General features: G+C 37.6%; 1 protein-coding gene across 1 annotated transcript in view; it reads left to right on the top strand.

The window, feature by feature from the left end:
• The first annotated feature begins 70 nt into the window (after positions 1-70).
• Positions 71-20,516, top strand: part of SCN7A (sodium voltage-gated channel alpha subunit 7) — a 74,463-nt gene continuing 54,017 nt past the window's right edge. Inside the window, exon 1 of the mRNA XM_023516362.1 lies at positions 71-295. The gene's annotated coding sequence lies outside the window, so the exon portion shown is untranslated. The remainder of the gene's footprint in view (positions 296-20,516) is intronic.

The raw sequence follows: 20,516 nt of genomic DNA, 5'->3' as shown, positions 1-20,516 counted from the left end.
GGAGACAGAACAGCTTCCCAGCAGCGGGCGCCGCTCCAGCGGCCATCTGGGCAGGAGGGGTCTCGGGATCCGCGGCCGGGGAGCCGCCCAGACACTCGGTTTCTAGCCTGTATTTCAGTGGGGCTCCTTCAGTGAGGGCAGACGTCAGCCTAGGCGCGCTTCCTATGCAAGCAGAGCTCAGAAAACCCCGAAAATCTGCAAAGAAAGGAAAGCCCAGGAGGAGGAAAGGGCTCCGAGGAACCCTGTGCCTGAGGGTCCCCTCAGCTACTGGTGGAGACCTGTGACTCAGTAGCAAGTAAGTGCCTTTTTCTTGCTGTTGTGTCAGTCCCAGAAGGGTGACAGCATCCTCTGTTCCAGTCTCTCCCGCCCACTGCCACCTGCCTGTCCCATACACACCCTTATGGTCCCCAACAGGATGGGATTAAGATTCTGGGTGTGCATTAAGAGAGCTACTTCAGGAGCAGCAGCGGGCTGTGGATGCTTGCAAGGTTCCTGTTGTCAGTGATCTCATCCCATCGGGTAAGCTTTTGATGCCAACATCCTCTGTTAGTGTAAAATTTCTGGAAATCCTATTTGGCAGTGATTTGTATTACATGATACACCGGGAAGATAAAAAGAATGAAAGGTTCTGCAGGTTGGTGTATATCTCTAGGAACGTCGTCTCTTATAAAGCGACTTCGTGATTTGAAGACTGGTACCTTCCACGTAAGAACTGTCAGTATAAAAGAAGAGGCCTCGATTTGCTGTGATTGGAAACGGTGTGTTAAGTTTAAAGAGCTGGGCAGTTGGGTGTTTTTTGGATCGACGCCGTTTGTTTGCTTCGTTTTGGTTTTTTGTTCTTGCATTGTTTAGCCCATGTAAAGTGAATATCTTCTGGACGTTTTCTTTCAGAAGTGATGATCTGATTCTGGTTATGATACCTTCCAAATTTAGCACATTGGTCGAAGTAAGGCAACTGAGGCATCCGGGTGGAATGATGGACTGATGGGTCTCCTTCATTAATGGAATGAGGTTGTCAAGGTTGGATACTGGCCAGAAAAATATCTTGAAATGGGAAGGCGTTTGGGTGGTGTTTCATGGTATTTCCCGCGAGTATTGTTCAGAGCACAGTTTATGATAAAGTGGAAGGAAACTGGGCCCTGGAGTAAACAACATCCTAGGGACCGTATCTGCTACGATTCTCCCTAATCAAAGATTCTATAATAGGATTTGGCTCCTATTGTTATAGGTGAGGAAGATAAGGCTCCTATGAGAAATTTGCTGCCCGTACCTGGCTAATCAGTGACTGAGCTGGTGTCCAGTGAAGACGTGGTTGGTGTAGGAGAACAAATTCCCGTTGCCTTTTATGAAATAATATTAACCAATGATTGTGGAGAAATGTGTAACCAGTGCAGTTCTCATTGTTCTTGACCTTTTGGTTATTTGCTACAGCACCGTGATAAAGGAAAACATCATGAGCCAGTATGTATGGGAAACATTCACAAAGACATCTCCAGATGAGCATGGGGACAGGATCCCCAAAGCAGTAGCAAAAGTGATTGACCTGTGACAGAGACCAAGGCATGTGAAACTAGAACGAAGTTGCAATGAAGAATAAGGGGTATGTGTCAGCACACACATCTCCAACATTTGCAACAACAAAATAAATCACTTAGCTAGGCAGAAATAGCTAAGGCAGATACCAGTCAGACCAATAAATGGGAGGTGTAGGACTATCAGTTCCAAACACCAAGATAAAACAGCCCAGACAGTCACGTCTCCACATCCGCCCTTCCTGCTATATAGAACATGACATCTTTTGTATCTTTTTCCTTGTAACTTTTTCCTTACACTTCTTTGTTTGAATCTCAATAAATACCCATTGGAACCTGGAGTCAGGGCCGCACTGCCATAACTTTAACAGTGTCTGGTCCCCAAGACCCTCAGTTGTAAGGTTGTATTACACTGAGCGTTCACACTGTCGCTCTGTGCTGTTCCCAGAATCTTAGAGGTTTTACCCCGCCAGGGGTCATCTCAGTTGGGATTTAGAATTATTAAATTCGATTTCCATTTTTGTGCAAATGAAGCCAATTGTTTAACTTTATTAAGGTTTATTTTCTTATTGATAAGTGTCACATAAAAAATCCTGCTATAAGACTAATTGACAGAGAAAACTTGAAGGGCTTTATGAAAGTAATATATGTAGCTGTTGTTTGTGCAAGGAATTATTCTGTTTTTATCTACTTCACTATTCTGGGTCTCATTCTAAACCTAGTTCAATCTAAGAACAAAGGGGGCTTTGTTAGGCTTCTCAAGAATGTAGGGCTCAATCTTTCACTTGCCACCTGTATAGCGTAAATTATACTCTAATCTATAAACTTCTATCTTTATAAAAAGTGTATGCTTTAGCTAGTTTCTCACATTTAAACACATTTTCATATTTTCAAGTACGTTTCACTCTCTCTTTTTAGTTTTAAATTTTGTTTTTGGTGTGTAGTCCTTTTTCCTGGGGATGAAACAATCAGTATATTAGATATTGGTGAATGGACTTGGTTCATTAAGTAATATAGGAAAATCAAAGTTGATACATGAATACTCTACTCTTTACTGTTAATATTTGTTAAAATCTTGCATTTGGGAAAGAGGTACTGTGAGCCCCTTCTTTCCCGTGGATATGTTTAAAGTGATGAGAGAAAGGCATATAAGCTCAGAAAATGGGACTGATGGATCTCAGATGTCATGGCCAGGCCTCTGGAGAACTGGAGGCATAGCCAAGCACTTAGGAACTGGGCATCGGTCTCCAAAGCCTCATGTAGGAGGGGTTTGGTAGTTGACATTCATGGTCACTGATTTTGACCAAGTAGGATGAATAAATCTCTAAAGCATACTAGAAATGGAAACAACATATTACGCCCAATCCCTTCCTTAGAAAAGACGTATGCTGAACACCCCAGCCCTAGATCTCACTGGCTTAAGATCTGCGTCACAACCAGAGGCTGACCAGCAATCCTCTACACACCATCTTAAACTCTCTCTTGAAAGCTTATGGTGGAGACATGAGCGTAAAAAGAACATTCTTGATTTCCGTGAGTCTGAGTTCATTGTTTTCACTCACCAATATCAGTGTTCATCAGTAGTGAGAATGAAAGCAGCCACCTCTGCCCACCTTTACAAGCTATCAGCAATGTACAGTTACCTATTAACATACAGGACGAACTTGTTCAAAACAGATCTCATTTTTGCCAGCATTTATCCCCTTTTCTTCTATTAGTGTGGCCTAACCAATGCCAGGTAAAGGAGGTCTCATCTCTGCAATAATGGAAGAGGGGAAAAGGGAATGATTTCCTCCGAGGGCTCTTGGGAATATTTTTCAATGGTACGTATCTTGTGACCCAGCTAAGATCATGATTTCCATACATTTGTTCAATCATAGCATTTTATAAACTAGACTTCATCTTGCTATATTCTATCCTGATATCCCTAACAAATAGAGACCCTGGCTGTGTATATAGTACTTCTAACTGGACCTGACTGAGGATAACCAGCTCTGTGGACACTCTGGCAGTGAGGAGAGTCAGGGCCAGACTGTGTCTGTATGAAAGAGCTTGATGGAAATGCTGAAGCAGGGTCCTTACTCCTGCAAATTCTGACTTAAATATGGGATTAGGACAGGGCATTCAGTTTTAAACTAGAACAGCAGATAATACTGATATGATAGCCGTAGACCCTGGCTGAAGATGTTGTATCACATGGATCATCCTGTCCCTTCTGCTTTAAATGCTAGGGCAAGCCTTCTAGCCCACCAGCCTCTCACTCTCCTAGTTCTCCCAAAGGCTGCCTGGTCTAAGCACTTGATTATAGGACGTAACTTTGGCTCTAGTCCTTATCTACTCTCTGCCCCTCACCCTTGAGCAGTATGCTGGGTGTTCTTTGCTCAGCTCAGAATCAGGTACCTGGGAGTGAGACAAAAGCCACACACAACCTAAAATGTCACAAGGCTCCTCTCTAGCTGCTGTCAGTTTGAAAGGAAATGAAAAAATGAAAAGGAAATGAAACCATCTGTGTGGTTTCACATTTGAGAAGTTATAGTAGCTTTTGGATGTAGAGGGGACTGAATCCTGGAAAAACACACAGACATTTTCAGAATTGCCAGAAGTAGAAGTATATGGTCAGTCATACAAAGGCTCTAGGGTTCCAGTCAATGTGCTAGTTTTAGAATTAAAAAATGAAAAGCAAAAAGTAAAACAATCAATCAAAACATACCTAAGTATTTTGTAGCTCTGGTGGCATCTACAGTCATAGACCAAAAGGTTTCAGGGTTGCTGGTGAAGACACAAGTTAGATTCATTAACAGGATTTGTTTGGTATTACTCTAGAAGGGGCAAGAATGCATTCTTCTCTTCTGAGCTCTTTAATGGCCTCTGGCCAGATCCTTCAGTCAAGGGTCTCATTAATTAGGGTCAAAAGGGCAGTTAGTTCTGGAGAGACTCTGGCTTTTCCCGTTATGCTTGTTTTCATTGTCTAGATACTCAGAGCCTGAAGCTTTCATCATTGGTGGAACAAGGGACCCTACTATGAACCAGAGGTTGTTGTAGGGAGGCTCAAATGGGCAACTTTCCTTCATATTCCTGGAATCTTCCCTTATCTCCACTGCCTGGCCAGGCATATGACTCATACTGGGGCATCTCCATCTTCCACGGAGACTAAATGTCACTTGCATTCTCTCCAGGCATTCACACTTCTACCAAGCTTTCCTTACATCCTTTCTTATAATTGAAAATTTGAGATCAGGTTCTAATTCCTTCTTTCTGGAGGGGAGAAACCTTCAAAGACCTCAGTTTCAGATTTTATTAATGGACCATCACTAGAATCTAAGTTCACCAGACTTCAAGGGGAGTTCAGTTCACATGAACAAAAAGACACGTCTTTTTGGATTTAGGTGTTCATCCACCTACTAGGCTGTTTCTCTACTCTTTATTTCTGAGGAATGCTTGGATTGAAACTTTTAAGAATTATCATCAAAATGGAAGTGCAATTTACAGAATTTCTTTTTTTAGGTAGGAGTAGTATTTTATTGTGTATATATAGCATTCCTTCATGCATTCATCTTTTGATGGATACTTAGGTTGCTTCTGTATCTCGGCTCTTATAAATAATGCTGCCACAAATGTGGGCACACAGGTATCTCTCTGACATACTGATTTAAATTCCTTTGGCTATATACCATTTGTGACAACATGGATAGACCTAAAGGATGTTATTCTAAGTGAAATATGCCAGACATAGAAAAATGCTGCATGATTTTGAATGTATGTGGAATCTAAAAAAATTTAACTCATAGAAGTAGAGCGTAGAATGGTGGTCACCAGCGGCAGGGATGGGAAAAGGAGAAATGGAGAGATGTGGCAAAGTGTACAAAGTTTCAGTCAGATAGGAGAAATAAATATTGGTGATCTGCTGCACGGCATGGTCACTATGGCTTATAATGCATTCTATATTTCACAGTGCTAAGAGAGTAGATTTTAAATGTCCTCACCGTGAAGAAATAAATATATGAGTTAATGAATACATCAATCACCTGATTTACCCATTCCATAATGTATACATTTATCATACCATCACATTATACCCCATAAAACATACAATTATTGTCAAAGATAGAATAAAACTTCAAAAATGGCATAAGCATACTTATGCTTTTGAGAAAGTTGCTTATTTATAATTTTCTTCTTCAAGGTAACATATTCTAGGAATATATTGTCTAAAATTGTCCGAGTGAGGGAGTTGAGTCCAGAATTCAGTAGATATACTGAAGAATGGAACCTGAAGCCAGTATGGGTTGACCTGAGAGCAAAACACATAATGCAGGCGGAATCCAGGTTCAGGGACAAAGTGGCAAAAGTCGATTAAGCCGGGCTAGATGAAGTTTATGTCAGAGACAAGCAAAAGGGTAGGTGTCAGAGAATCAAAGGCAAACTGGAAGTAACCAATCCAAGTGGAAATTGTTCAAAAGCAGAAAATTAAGTGGATTGAAGTCAAGGGGGATATAAAGAATATTTATTCACACATATGCTTGCAAAATTTTAGGTGGATTGGTGCCATTTCAGTCAAGCTGTCCTTCATTTCTCAAATGTCCCTGTGCAAATTTTTAATTCTGGGCTTTAATAATGCGTAGAGTGTATTACATGCAAGTAGTATAGAAATATTAGCTGAAAAGCAACAGAATCCTCAGGCTCCTTTTTAGTTGCTTTCTATAGATGAATAGTTTATTTACTGACAGGGGTGGAAACGTTACAGACACAGTAGCATGTATAACTCAGTATAATCATCATAAAACATCTTATTCAAAGGTAAACAACGAAAGTTGCCATGTTTATATTTTTCACTCAAAATTTGATGGGGTGGGACTTTCCCAATATATGAGCAGAAATATAACCATCTCACTCCTGTTTCTTGTGATAGACATTTTGTTTCTAATCTTTGAAATTAAAAGTATGTTGTGATAAACATCTTTAAAATATGATATCTGGAACTGCAGAAAGAATTTTCAGAAGGCAGCTTAATTTCTGGGCCAAAGAATTCATGGAACTTTATTTGAGAAACTATTGACAAATTACCCTTAAAAAAGAACTACACTAATTTACATTCCCACGTGCACTGTGTGAGGCTGCCCACTGCCTCCGTATCACAGTCTATGGGAGTGCACATTTGTCAAAATGAGTCTTGATTATGTCCCTATGGGATTTCACTATTAAAATTATTGGTTGTGTTAATTTTGTGCACGCTCTTTAGAATTTCATTAGCTTCAACCCTCCTTCTTCATAGGCTTCTGCTTCCTAAAAGTCAATGGACAAAATTTGTGTAACTTTCCACAAAAAGAAATTTTTAAAGCAGTGTATCTAATATCCTTTGAGTTCTAAACCCTGGGTGTTGCAGGGTAAGATTCCAGTTGGAGACCTCTAGGGAAAAGGCTTTGCATCTGAGAATTTAGCTGTCAGTCATTGTAGAACGTGGAAAAGATGAAATACAAGCCGTAATGTGTCCATTAAGTGCAGTCAAGCAGTCCAAACCAACAAAAATGTCCATCTAAATTGGTCACTAAATTACTAAATTGGTCAGCAGTTATAATTCCTACATTCTCAACAATATAGACCCTATTTAATGATATTATCAACTCCAGTCCCAAATTAACTTATCAGCCTTATTGTGTGGTATTATCATTAGATTTTTTTTTACAATTATCTGAATGTCCTTGGAGCAATAGATATGATGCATTGTTCCTGTCTGTTAGGAATAATTTTTTTTTTTTTTTTTTTTTAGAGACAGAGTCTCACTTTATCACCCTCAGTAGAGTGCGTGGCATCACAGCTCGCAGCAACCTCCAACTCCTGAGCTCAAGTGATTCTCTTGCCTCAGCCTCCCGGGTAACTGTGACCACAGGCCCCTGCCACAACACCCAGCTATTTTTTGTTGCAGTTTGGCCAGGGCTGGGTTCAAACCTGCCACCCTAGGTATATGAGGCTGAAGCCCTACCCACTGAGCCACAGGCGCTGCCCTGTTAGGGACAATTTGGAAGCCTATTGCATGTCACAGTGAAATTGGCATTTGAGATATTCATACTCTATTGATCCACTGTCCTTAATCTTTTTCATTTTTTCTAATTTATGTTACATTGTTTTGAGGTCTATATTTCTGTATGTACACCAAAATCTTTTCAGAAATACACAGTACTCACACATACATCTGGTAAAGAATGGAACATCTCACAATTCTACTTGGCAAAGCTAGTCGAAAACTTATTTTCTCTTCCCTAGGAACAACTCTGATTTCCCAGACGCATGACAGTTGATTCAAAAAAAGCATAATGCTGTAGTTTAAATTCCCTAAGTTTGAAATAAATAGGATTGAAGAGGTTGTGATGCCTGCCCAGTGATCAGGCATCTCTTGCAGGTGGAGAATCAGTCTCCGTAGCTTGATGGAATTACTGTCAGGCTCTGCTCTGGGAATCAAAATTGAGAGACAGGGTAACAATCGGCAGCAGAAGAAGGAAAGGGGAAAACCACTGACTTTGGACATCCCCTTTCTTCCCCGCCCTTCATTATCTAACTCAAAGAAGATGCAGCTGCAGTTGCTGAAACACAATGGTGTTGACACAGCCTCTTCCCTGGAAACTGAGGCTGGGGGTTGTGTAATTTATCATGTAACTCAGGATGCTTCAGAAAAGGAAAGAGGATGTGATATCATTGATAATCTTCAACAACAGGCATAAATCCAAACTGTCCCCCGCAGCCCGGGACTTCTGGTCACGCTACTCACAGATGAGGTTGGATGGGTTGGAAGGGAGAGGACAGAGTGGAAATAAAATGTTAGCATTTTTATCCTGGAGGCCAGTGGGAGCTGCAAGATAAGGTGAATGTTTCAGTTGTTTTGCTTTGATTTTAAACTGCTTTGCACCAGGACTTCTCTCCACCTAAGGTCATTGCCATAGCCCTTTGCAGCGCTGAGGGAAAGCAGGTGCCCGAAGGGGTAAAAAGAATATGGATCTTCTGGACAAAGGATGTTATTGAACAGGTATTTGCCTCAGCAACTCCAGAATATGCTTCATCTCTGGTACTTGGAATGTGGAATGAGAGAGAGAGAGAAAAGAAATGTAATGACGTGTCTGCTTGCTTTACAAAGGTGGTTGGGTGAGACTTGGCTATCAGCCAAAGAGATCTTTCTGCCTGGTAGGCTGCATTAGATTTATCTCAAGGGGCCCGTAAAACAAGATGTTCTGAAATAATCTGTCTGCCTTGGGCTGCTAGCTCCTAGATTTTTAATAATAGCCCCAGGAGACTTCTGATGCTAGTTCAGAGCCAGTATGATTCAACTCAGCTGTGCTGAGAGGTTTTCCTTTTTCTACAGCTGTCACTACCAGGGTGTTGATCACTTTCTCATCCTCTTAGAGGCTCCAGGATTTGTGACCTGCAGGTCTGGCACTGTTGTGCATAGTCAGCCTTGCGGAGGCTGTCCCTCAATTTTGATACCCAGCCTTTCAGCTTTCAACATTGTTGAAGGTTTTGTGTCCATTTCAAGGTAACGTAGAGCTAGACTCTGTGCTAGAGATTTGTGATTGGCCTTATCTGACAAGTGGTTCAGATTCTTCTGTCTTCTCATGGAATTAAGGTACGGTTTATGGGTCTGTGGGCTTAGTCCCACTGCTAAAAAGAAGGTGGGCACCGGTGAAGTTTCAAGACGAATTATAGATTAAGAGGTCCTCTAGTTCTGAGAAGATCCCAAAAGCTGTAGGTTGCAGTTTTAGAATGTCTTAAACAGAAATTGAGGTCAGGTTTTGCTCCACAGGGGAGCAAAGTTGTACTAGGGACTAAGTACCAGTTGTACTCAGGACTTCAGGATGGAGGGTAAGAGAGTCTGCTAACATGCTAGAGCCTCCTTTGAATTCCTTTGGGAAGCAGCAGAGGATACTTTTCTTTCATTTTGTGAGCCCTAACGTGGCCACTCTCCAGAAGGTTTTGATCAAAGATCTGATTGATAGGCTGTGTCTACCAGAAATAGAATTCTAGGACAATCTGGCTCTTCTACAATTTGGTCATTTTGGCAGGATAACAAGGGATAATGTAGAAATTCTAGAGGCTGATTTCACAACGCAGTGTTTTGAGAACATCTGGACAAATTGGAGACAGTGAGTAGTTTGGAATGTTGGGTTAGAACACTTTCTCAGGGTCACTGGTAGGGAATCAAAGACCTTTGTTATATGGAAGAATCAAATAGGAACATTTAAGGCAGATCCAGCTTTACTTTGTATTCATGGAAACTTCCCTTTCTGTTCCTTTTTTCACTGTCATAGACAGCAATGTGTCTTCCTGAAGGATGAGGCCTTCAAGAGCATTTTATCTCTGCTGATCTACGTTCTTTTTTTTTTTTTTTTTTTTGGCTGGGGCTGGGTTTGAACCCACCACCTCCAGTATATGGGGCTAGCGACCTACTCCTTTGAGCCACCAGTGCTGCCCCACTGCTGATCTACATTCTTTCCTGGTGTTTCAACTACCACTAAACTCTCCTGGTAGTCATTGCTCCCAGCAAATTTGCAATCAGATGCAAACAAGGGGATTTGGTTTGGTTAATTATCACTGTTTGTGGATTCTGAATCCACGTATCTGTTGACCTTGTCATTCTGAAACTTAACGTCCTAGGCTGTTCTATTCCTCAAGAACAGAGACATTAATTGTTCTCACAGTATTAGACAATTTTATGTAGGATCCACCAGTGTTTAGAATAATTTAAATTCAGTCTCTGTTCTTGAAACTTTAATTATTTTCAGAGATGAACAAGGTTAAGACTTGGTTCTTACTTGTTTATACAAGTGTGCATACGACTGTCCTTAAATTTAGTGACTATATTTTAATATTTCTAGTGCTGCTGCCTCGTACCATGCTTGTCATTTAAAAATTGTATTTTCCACAAATGATTGCTAAGTAAATGAACATAACACTATGGTTAACCTTATCACCATCTATGATTTAGCAAACTGAAAGAACTATCTCTTAAAGAAAAGGTAGAACTCACTATAAAACTTAAATAAGTGTGTTAAAATATATAATTATAAAAGTGAGTGTGATTATATTATAAAAAGACTTGCTTGTGTAAAAATTCTTTTGGAAGATAGCATAGTCCAATAATAAGTTTTGAAGGGGTCTGGGGAGGGTTAGAACAGGAAAGTAAGGAAATTAGATTTATGCAATATGGAAATCATGAGCCAGGAAAAAGCCTAAAACTGGGACCCAAAGTAGGATAATCATAGGTCATGCAGATATATTGAGAAGCCTTAGCCAAAACTGGCTGAACTGTGGGCAGAACACAGATGCACAGAATTTAGAGGAAAGAGCCATAAATCAGAAGTCGTAAGTCAGCAAAGTGTGAGACAATCTCAGTAGCAAGAAAAAGAGACTGAATAGAGAAAACATAGCTACACTAAAGTAGAGAGATGCAAACACACGAAGAATCCAGGAAACCAACGAGTGATGCAGCAAACGGAGTGAAACCTGGCGCAGGCGTGGAGGTTAGAGCTTGTCACTCACAGGGGTGCCTGACTATTTCCTATCAGACGTTAGATCTGTCCAGCTGACTGGCTCCTGGTCAGTCTGCCCCCATACAAATAGTTCTGCCCTTGGGAGCTGTTCTACTTAAGTAATAATGTTTTAGATTACACTTGTGATAAACAGAAATATCATCAGCTTCTTCTAAACTTGACTGGAGTCTGGGAATCAAGAGAAAAGCGTGCTATGACTAATTTTTCCACGAGCCATCATCCATCAATCCCTGAGCTATATCTAGGGACAAGAAAATAATAGGACATCAGGTGAGGAGGGCAGATAGGACGGAGGAGGTTTCTGAATAGCCAGAAGTTTTACCAAACAGAGTATTTTCCCCCCTCTGGACATTGTGGGCTGCCGTCACAGTCCATTATTATGGTGTGTACACATGCCAGGTTGGAGGCAATTGCGAGAGGAGGAAGCAGATAGTAACAAGCAAATTGAAAGGAGCAAGAATTAAATCTAAAGGTCTGATGACAAAAGATACAAATATATAATGCAGTAGAAATGTAAAAACCAGAGACCTTGGAGTTTTATTTTATTTTTATATTTATTTATTTATTTAAGACAGTCTCACTTTGTTGACATTGGTAGAGTGCCGCGTTGTCACAGCTCACAGCAGCATCAAACTCTTGGGCTAAAGCGATTCTCTTATTTCAGCCTCCCAAGTAGCTGAGACTACGGGCACTCTCCAAAACACCCGGCTATATCTTGGTTGCAGTTGTCATTGTTAAACATTTTAGCAGGCCTGGGCCATGATCAAACCCCTCACCTTCAGAGTATGTGGCTGGTGCCCTACTCACTGAGCTATGGACACCAAGACATGACCTTGGAGATTTAAGAGTTATCTTTGCATATCCAAATATTATAAATGATCATTGTAATTTCATTGTAATTAATTTTACTACTTTGAGTTATGAGTTAGAAATTATATGTTGTGTATTCTCTTAATAAATTTAAGGATGTAAAGCAATTATTTCAATTAAAAAGATGACTAGGCATACAAACAGCATGCTTTAAAGGATAATAGTAATAGCTAATATTTGTAATAGCTAATAGCTATTACAGTAATTACAAAAATAGTAATTTTGTAACAATTTTGTAACAATTTTGTAACAATTACAAAAATAGTAATAGCTAATAATAGTAATAGCTAATATTTGTTGAGTGTGTAGTACCTGGCAGGCACTTTTCTGGGGGCTTTGTATTTCCAACTTGCTCAATACTCACTTTACTCTATGAGGTTGGTACTTCTTATTACTATTTCGGAAAGCGAGTTGTAGAGAGATTAAACACCTTGCCTAAGGATATAGTTAGAAAGTGATAAAGCCCTGATTTGAATTCAGGCAATCTAGCTACAGAATTAAATGTTTTCTTAAACATCTATGATAAAAAATTTTAAATACACAGAAAAGTCAACAGAACTGTATGATGAATACCTATATACTTGGCTCAGGCGGCTAAGGTGCCATCCACATACACCTAAGGTGGCGGGTTCGAATCCCCAGCCCGGGCCCACCAAACAACAATGACGGCTGCAACCAAAAAATGGCCTGGCGTTGTGGCGGGCGCCTGTGGTCCCAGCTACTTGGGAGGCTGAGGCAGGAGACTCACTTGAGCCCAGGAGTTGGAGGTTGCTGTGAGCTGTGATGTCATGGCACTCTACCCAGGGGGACAGCTTGAGGATCTGTCTAAAAAAAAAAAATACCTATATACTTAACACCTAGAGTCTTCAATTACATTTTGTATTTACTTTATCACATATATTTCCAAGTATGCACCCCTGAAACCATGCATATATGCATCAATTCTTTCTTTTCTTTTTTTGGTGCCTTTCAAAATAAGTTACAGGCAGTAGTAAATCTTGCCCATAAACACTTCATCATTCGTATAATTCACTAGAATTCAGTCTTCGTTTATAGTTTTGTAAAGATAAAACAAAGTAAAATGCATACATCTTAAGGGTATCATTCTGCCAGTTTTGATAAAGGTGTACACCTGTGTGCCGTGAATACCTAACAGAAGGTTGAACATTGCAATCAGCACAGAAAGGTCCGTGACGCAGTCCTGGTCCCTTCCTGCCCTACTCCCAGGAATTGGTTTTGTCTCTTCTGGCACTTTATATAAATTGGATCAGCTGGGTTTAATCTTTATGAAAAATTTCTTTCACACAGCACAATGTTTTTGGGCCTCAGTGATTGAGTATGTACTAGTAGTTCATTCATTATTATCACTGAATTGTATTTTATTGTATAAATGTACCACAGTTTTTATTTTTATAAATCTATTCTTGTCTTGATGGAATGTTTCTAGTGTGGTGTAAGTAGGCCTTTTACTTATATTTTCCATATGTTTTTTCATTTTGTTCATTTTTTCTCCAAGATCTAAATTTACATTTGCAACATCTAAAAACATACGTATTTAGTCTTCATTCTTGAAGAGTATGTGTGCCGTATGTAGAATTCTAGTTTTACCTTTCCTTCATCTTTCAACACTTTAAACACATCATCTTAGTGTCTTCTAGTGTCTATTTTTAGAGAGTGATAAGCCAGTGATTATGCATATCATTATTTCCTAATGAATAATGTGTGGTTTTGCTTTTATTGCTTTCAAGATTTTGACTATGACATATGGTACGTAGTCAAATGATATGACTCATGTGACTTAAAACATATATTAGTGGTGATAAAATCTTTTGCTTCCTCAATTTTTTTATCACAAATATTAAACAATGGTTAATGCTTTTTAATGTGCTGTCCTTGAAATCGTCCTATAAAAAATTTCACATATTTTGCAAATTTGCATAATCTTTTATTTCTTGTTTTTGGCCCTTTGTGTAGCCATGTATACAAATATGTAAATTAGTGTTGCATTTGTATATAAATACATTTGTATAACAATATGCTCTATATACACAGTCTGATGTATATACACACATGTGTACATATCTCTGTGTATAAAACACATTTGGGTGCACATACACTTTAATTATCTTTATTAATTTTCATACCCATATTTCCAACTCATCTTTGAATCTTTGCTTTTGGGTAGTTCAGATGTATCCCAAACACCCAAAACACTATCTTCTTCTAATCTCTGAATCACTTCTCCTGTAGGATATTTTCTCTGTAGGAAAGCCATGCAAGGCAGATCTTATACATGCAGACTTTAGTGTCAGAATCTATGATCTATGTCCATAGTTAGGAATCAATTTTGAGGGGTTTTAAAAAAATGTATAATGATATTAGGAGGCACAGAATTCTCAGCAATCAGTTTTTCTATTTTAAGTAATTCTATGTGCCTATACTTTAAAAACTTGATATAGTTATAGAAGCATAAAAAATTGCTAGTGGTCCCTTATAAGGATGCACTATAATTATTTGGGTGGCTGCACATGAGGTACATGTTGATTGGTTCTCTTATTATTTATGAAAATTATACTGCTGTGAACAATCTTGTACATGTTAATTGTTTTGGCATGTGTACCTAAGGGGTGAGTTCCTGTTGCCTAAGTTGCTGGGATAAAGTGTACCCATTTGCATTTAGAGAGCTAGTGCTGGACTCCTGCTGGAACAGTTATAGTAGTGTATACTACAAAAAAATTTTATCAGAGTGTTTTCTCATATACTAGTCAGCACTCTGCTTCACTAAATTCTGATTTCTATTTTAAATTATTACACATAATTAACTGATGCCTTCTTGTGTAAGTTTTCATTTTTTCTTATTTTGAATGTAAATAATTGAGCCACCTAGGATTTGGATGCAACAAGTATATAGAGCCAAGAATAAATGAGAACTGCCCAATTCTGAATCTTCCCTTAGATGTTCTGCAAACATACACTACAGGAAAAAAAAAGACAAATACAACACAATCATACACACAACTTCACAAATAAACACAATAAACCTACACAAAACCCACAGCGTCAGCAAAACTGGAGGGCAGAGAATGCTCAAACTTCAAGATGCCCATAAAAGAAAGTAAACCAAAATCCCTTACGTAATACCTTATACTCCAAAGCCTTTATGAAAATTAGGACATAGAGAATAGAAAAAGTGGCTAGCAGGGACTAAAACTGATTTAGTATGATGGGTAGAGAGAGAATGCCCATGTCACTGTGAAAATACTAAGGGAAAAGCATTTTTCACAAAATTCCTTATACCAGTTATTGAATATTCTTTATAATTTCTCTCTAATTTGAAACAAACTATTCCATTTTGAAATAGAGTCTATATTATGCTAATGTTTCATTATGCTTAATGTCAGTCACAGACTCAACATGGGGAAATAAAATCATATACTAGATTAAAGCCTAACACTTAATAGTCTTCAGTCTGCTGAAGCACCAAGTTGCAGCCAGGACCTAGCCAGTATCAAATGGCAAAACCAGTCTGTGGGCATTAATAATATACCTGAGCCTCAAGCCACCAACTGCAGCACTGAACACTGTTCCTGGCTCCATTACTACCATTGCTCCCTAAATTACTGAAAGTTGCTGCTAAAGCTTCTGCTTCTCTTGCAAAAATGGATCATCCATTGCCCTTCTTACTTTGTTTCATCAGACCTGAATTCAAAATCTTGTGCTGGCGAACTCGACTGCCTGAAGTCATTAGATCTAGGAGTGATATTATCTGCATTATCTGGCTCTTTCTTCACTTCTATTTCAATTGGTCTTCAATCACAATTGATACAATAATAAATTACCTGAATCTAGATAGTGGATTGCTATACTAGGCTGTACTATGTTCTCTCCAAATAAACGCCCACTGTGCTTGGTCAACTTCCAGTTTTACAAGACAGGAAATATTTTACTTTGCCAACATTTACATTACAACAAATTTCTAGATACTCCCAACTGATAAAATTGTCAGCTACTCGGTGAAGTAAGTTGGTGACTAAGTTAACACATGGGCCCACTCATTTGTGGAAACTTCTAAAGTGGCCATTCTGAAATATCAATTGCTTACACATGCCTAAAAAAATTACAGCTTGTAAGCATTTCTATGGCATGGCTTAAAGGTACCAAAATTTATATTTAAACACAACTGGACTATCATTTGTCTCCACCACCTAACTAGTGTATAATAATGGAGAAGTCATATAAGTGATCAAACTTGGTCTCATCTTTTGTACAATGATAATCACAAGGATTATATACAAGAAAATAGAATAATATAATATAAATACCTAGTACAGTCCCTTGAAAATGGTAGTCATTCAGTAAACATGGTCATAATTATGATTGCCATGTAATGATAAATGTTGGATCATATGCAAATTTAATTTAATTTAATTTAATTTAATTTTTAAGACAGAGCCTCAAGCTATTCCCCTGGGTAGAGTGCCATGGCATCCATACTCCAATTTTAAATTTGTTTTAAGGAGAATATATTTTTTGCTATAAGAATTCATTCATTCCCCATACTGTTTTTTACTTCTGCAATTTCAACTGATACTGAAGAGAAATAGCCTCTACTTCAATCATAAAATGTTGGTGCAACTGGATTTTTTTAAAGTCCAAGTCTGAATTGACTTTGTTACAATTATTTCCAAAAGCTTACTTTAGCTATTCAATTTTTCAGAAGGCAGTCTAATGGACAGATTAACTATTCATCTTTCTATATTTTTCAGATTTTAGCACTGTATTAAGATAGCTCACCAGAAAGCCTAGTGCCTGGACCATATTATATAAATTCCCCACAGAAATGATTTTGCTGAAATATGATTTAATGATTAATAATTTAAAGCCTGCACTCAACTATCTAGAATTTGGATGCATGCCAGTTCCATTTGATAAGTGCTTGCATTCCTTTGCAATACCATAGAGGACAACACCCACCATCCATTCATTCATCTAGTCAACAACCAGGGCGTTTTCATTCAGCATCAAAGTAATCATTAAAAAAACCTGAGTAAGTTACTGGATTGGGAGAGAGAATTAATACTAATGAAAACAGTACTGTGGTCCACGTTTTCTGTGATCTGATTTAATCTTTATGACCTTGTGGGATACAAGAGAGATTCCAAATTTTACATATGAAGACAGTAAAAATCAGGGAACGTTATTAAGGTTTCATAGATGGTGGGTAGCAAAATCAGGAGTAAAAGACTAATTTACTATGGAGTTGTAAAAGGAGAAGAAAAAAGAGATTATACTTGGGCTATGTAATAAGAAGCTCGGCCAGCAACTTGGAGCTTGAGGTTTCAATAAAAGATGTTCAAACTATTTTCCTCAATGACAGTACTTTTGAAAAAAGCTTGTAGCCTCTATGTCTACTTTTATGGACAATATGTGTAACAAACATGTGTTTAATAATTTTTATTCACAATCATAGTGGTTCACTAAATGTATCAGATAGAAGAATTACTCCTATCATGAACCAAAAAGACTTCAATTTTATTAATTCAATACTGTATAAGTTTAGTTTAACTATCATTTTAACCCAGACTTTTCTGTCATGTGATAATGTGCAGCAAATTCAATCCAAGGATCTTAGCATTAGAATGTTCCAAAGTCACAAAGTATTGACATTACCAATCAATGTCTGCCTCTGTTTAAATCATCTCAAGTCCACATGTTTGTGCTTCCACATGGCTAGTCAAGGGGAAGGTCTAATGCCCAGATCAGACACTTATGTTCTTGACAGCTCTTTAGGAAGCTATTTAATATTCTGAGCCAAATCTATTTTGGGTTCAGCTCATTGATCTTAGTTCATACTTTTTGAAAAACACAGAAGTCTAATTTCTCTTCCATATTAGAATAATTCAGATACTTGGAAAGAGTAGAGTTCCACTACTCTTTTGCCTCAACTATACACTTTCCATTCTTTTAACTTGTATATGATGTCCATTTACTTTAATCCATATTCTGGTACCATCTGAAGGCCCTCCAGTTTCTGTACATAGCTTTTAGGTGTGTTTTTCTTGGATTACAGCCTAGTACATAGTATAGAAGAAGGACTGCCTCCTCCTTCTTCCTTCAGTGCATAAAAAGGTTATACCAGCAGAAACTAGTATGAATTTGTATAGCAATTACTGGTAAGCAAAGTCCCTTGACAGTTTTTTCTGCTACAAATGTGTAGTTGTTCCTACTGTACTTGAGTACATCTGTATTTCAGTCCAAATTTTGGAGATTTTATTATTCACATGCTATTAATATTAAATTTGGCCCATCATTCTATTATGTTAAATTTTAACACCATTAAAAATTTAAAATGTTATTTATTTCATATATCAAACATAAAAATATTTCCCATATATTTGTGCCAGTCACTGTAGTAGGCGTTTTCACTCATATCGTTTTATTTATCTCTCTTTATCCTGAGAAGGACTCCTAATTTTATGGCTAAGGAAAGCTCAAAAATATTAAATAATTTGACATAGGTCTCTAAGGACATTAGGAACAGAGATTGGGATCTGGATGTGGGTCTCAGTTCCAAGTTTATGATTCTATTTGTTTTAAAATTTTTTCTAGGCTATTTTCCTGCTATAATTGAAACTGTTGACAGGTTAAACAAGTTATAGAGAATAGTGAGGATTTGAATGTTCATATCCATTCGGCACAGATTCCGAGCCCTTATGAATGCATGTAATTATAATACTATCCAGAAGATTTTTTTAATATTATGAGACATTATATAAATTTATTTACTAAAGTTTATATATATATATATATAAATCTATAAAATAATCAAGGCTATGGTGAGAAAATAAAACACAAATAGGATAGATTCTCTTACACAGAAAAATTTCCTGAGCAGCCAGTAATTTCCATAAAACCTGTGTCTTTTTTTAAAAGGCCAAACCTTTAGTTCTTCACCCTGAAAATTTAGTTCTTCACTTCCTACAAGAAAAGAAACACATTAGAAATACCAAAACAATATCAAGTCCCAACTGATTGCTAAAGAAGGAAACAGAAGAACTCTAACAGCATACAGAATCGTTCAGTAATGGCCTTTGGGAGAATCACTATATTATCATAATATAGTAATTAATGTTTAAAATAATAACTATGAGTTGTGAAGAAACTATATAAACATAAGGATTTCTGTGTAAGGAATATAACTTTGAAAGGCTAATTAAATATTTTAAAGGGAAAGGATTTTGTATGTGTTGTAGGAGAATCCTTAGTTGTTTGTAGCTTATACTTAGAAATTGTACCTATCTGAGGCATGTTAAATAGCCTTGATAAGATTTAATGCACATGTATGTATGTGCGTATTGTGCATATGAATACTTTTTAGAAAACTTTTTAATAAGTCTCAGTTTTGCACATGGCATTGAGCAAGATGTTTAAAAATAAGTAAATTTTAAGGTGAAAAATTGTGAGTTTTTTCATACCATTCATTTTGAAGGAGAGTTCAAGTAGACGTATGCTGGTCTTCTGCACCAGACTCCTGGGAGACTTGGGGATAAGCAGCCATTATTGCAAAAATTGTCCTCCCTTTGGTCACAAATGCCTGAACCAAAGGGAAATGAATTTCATAGGTTAGGCAAAACAATTAGAGTATATTTCTATTTACCTTTTTTGTGTTTTTGAAATATATATTACAGGTATGCTGTGAGAACTTAAATTGAGAAGTCAAAGTTGATGCTGGAATAATATTTTGATCTATCATATCCTCAGAAATAAGCAAAGGAAGCCATTATCAGGTGGAAGGCAGTGGCTGAAAAGAAAAGCCCAGAAAACATGTGATCCCATGAAAGGCATAAATGGTCACCCCAGTATTTTATTTCCATTTTTATTTTCCATAGCACATTTATGATACAGAGCTATACTGTGTCCTCTCTTTGAATGTCTATAAGATTGTCTTTTGTATATTTAAAATATCTCCCATCCTCCATGTTCTTAAGCTAGCAGTAGAATTCTTATACTTACAATCAGTGGTGCTCCATTAATATTATCTAATTTAAGAAATATTACCTAAAGCTATCTTTTTCTTAGGCAAGTAATTTGTTAAAGTAACAACTCAGTTTTCACAATAGTGGGAAATTCTAGAATAGAACGGGTGTGTGTGGATGATTTCTCTCTTAGAAAATTTTCATACAGGAACTCAGCTAGTGCTGGCACAGCAAGAGAAAATATACACATACAAATAATGCCACAGGATCAAGAACAGAATTCCTTACCCTTAATTATAATAATAAAATTATAAAGAGGTTTTAGGCAAGCAAAGAAAAATCAATCTTTCAACATCGAGTAGGATCACTTGAGTAAATTTTAACAGAAATTAGACTAGAACAAAATCAGCAAAAGAGCATATTTATATATGTGAAAAAAGAAAAGGTTCATGAATGGGGAATTGATGTAAAGAATTACATTTGATAAATGCTATTTTGAATGGCCTGTAGAATGACTTGAATAGGTAAAGACTAGAATTGAAATATGTGAAGTATCTCAAGTATAGAATTACTAAGATGAATCCCTTCAGGTAGGTATATAT

Source organism: Otolemur garnettii, unplaced genomic scaffold, assembly GCF_000181295.1.
Source record: "Otolemur garnettii isolate 467f Iridium unplaced genomic scaffold, OtoGar3 scaffold00090, whole genome shotgun sequence".
NCBI classification, from domain to species: Eukaryota; Metazoa; Chordata; class Mammalia; order Primates; family Galagidae; genus Otolemur; species Otolemur garnettii.
The sequence above is the reverse complement of the archived record's forward strand: the minus strand, read 5'-3'. Positions and strand labels throughout refer to the sequence as shown.